This window comes from Limulus polyphemus, unplaced genomic scaffold, assembly GCF_000517525.1.
Source record: "Limulus polyphemus unplaced genomic scaffold, Limulus_polyphemus-2.1.2 Scaffold4296, whole genome shotgun sequence".
Lineage (NCBI taxonomy): Eukaryota > Metazoa > Arthropoda > Merostomata > Xiphosura > Limulidae > Limulus > Limulus polyphemus.
In genome coordinates, this window is record NW_013669906.1 from 35,642 (window position 1) to 37,593 (window position 1,952).

General features: G+C 37.9%; 1 protein-coding gene across 6 annotated transcripts in view; it reads right to left on the reverse strand.

The window, feature by feature from the left end:
• Positions 1–1,952, reverse strand: part of LOC106470922 (CTD small phosphatase-like protein 2-B) — a 42,203-nt gene that overhangs the window by 28,990 nt on the left and 11,261 nt on the right. For 2 of the 6 annotated variants that reach the window (XM_022399572.1, XM_022399571.1), the window contains exon 2: positions 482–591. The exons of the other annotated variants lie outside the window; for them this stretch is intronic. The gene's annotated coding sequence lies outside the window, so the exon portion shown is untranslated. The remainder of the gene's footprint in view (positions 1–481; positions 592–1,952) is intronic. 6 annotated transcript variants of the gene reach the window in all.

The following is a 1,952-nucleotide window of genomic DNA, read 5'->3' on the forward strand; positions in this document are numbered from 1 at the left end:
CGTCACGTTATAACGCACTTTTAAGTAACTAAGACGACTTGTAAAAATGTCAAAATATGGTTGGTCAATTAAAAATATAACATTTTGCAAATCACAGATATCATTTCTATTATTGTAGGCTATGTTTTCACTGTTTTAATGCTCCCCAGTGGCACAGCGGCATGTCTGCTAGAAATGCTAAAAACCGGGTTTCGACACCGGGTAGCCCAATGTGTAGCTTTGTGCTCAACTACAAACAAATCAAACACCAAAAATTTTGGATAGACTTATTTCAGAGTTCACGCAAGGCCACACAAAGGATTGTATGTAAATATCTAACCCTAATTTTTGAACTGATAAACTAAAGGGAAAATAGCCAACAGCACCTACCGTCAACTCTTGGACTACTCTTATCTGACTAAATACTGGAAAGTGACTGTTATTCTTATAGTACTCGCATCCTAAGATGTGAAGTGAGTGTTTACAGCAACCGGATACGAACCTTGAACCCTCGAATTCACAGTTCGGATACGCTAACCTCTAATCCTGCGGTTCCCGAAATGTGGTTCACGAGGCGATGCCAGATGGTACGCAAGAGGTTTCCAAACAGACCTAGTTTAAAAAACGTATGTAATAAAGTACTAATCCTATATATAGTCTTCACTACCGCAGCAATACGTATTATATATATATCAAAGAACATAGGACGCCAAACAAAAAACAGGTTGAACGTAACACCCACGTTATTCCCGACATCAGTAAACTTTGTTCAACAACAGTACATCCATTGCGCTGAAAGTGAAACATAAAAGTATACAAATATTTCAAATACCTAATACTGTCTCATTCCTTTCGTTTTATTTATTTTTAGCCGCCATGTTAGGCTTACGTGAGAAGAGTGTGACATATTAAGCAAGCATTAAAAGCAGAGGTTGAAAGTTTGGGAATGGAATTTGAATAACGTTTTTTGTTGTTGTTGTTGTAATTGTTCTAGAAATAGGATTACACCCAATATAGCAGAAATTATTTCTCAGTGATTAATTTATAAGTTTATATTGAGAGGGAAGCGCGTACTGACGTAACAGTACACGTAAACATGGATAATATTTGTCATTGGTGCATCCATTACCTACAACATCGTTTTGTAGCGTATTTGAAATTACAAACGAATACTCTCCTCCAAACACCTGACTCATTGCCCACCCATTCTCATAAAACCGTCCCATTTGAGAATTAATCTAAATAACTTTAATATCGTTTCTACAGCAGTAAGGTTGTTCTTTCAAGGATTTGGTATAAATATCTGGTTCAGAGGTTAATAACCTCCGATGTGGCCGAAGACTTTTCCAACGCCAGCACCTGACGCAAGCCTATGTAAATTACAACGGAGAGGATCACAACAAAACTTCATTTTGTTCCTTCAACCTAGTGTTTCAACAAACAGCTTGTTGTAGTGAATTACTTGAAAAACGACATTTCGCACGAGCTAATACGCAGATGGCACATTCTCCGTTAAAAAGTAAAGCTATTAAACTTTTCAAAGCCCAGGATGTAGGAGACAAAGCCCACCACAGTTAACATCTATTGCGAAAGTAACAAGAAATGCGCATCGATAATTCTGTAGAAGTAGTTTACTTGTCTTCGTAATTAATGTATTCCCATGGTTATTCCTGACGATCTTTAGAAACCATATTTACCGCTTGCTGATGCCTTAATCAAAAATATGTTGTACATGCACTGTACTCTTAAATATATATATATATTGTTTGTTTGTTTTGAATTTCGCGCAAAGCTACACGAGGGCTATCTGCGCTAGCCGTCCCTAATTTAGCAGTGTAAGACGAGGTAAGGCAGCTAGTTATCACCCCCCACCGCCAACTCTTGAACTACTCTTTCACCAACGAATAGTGGGATTGACCGTCACATTATAACGCCCCCACGTCCAAATCCATTTAGCCGTTTTAGAGAAATCT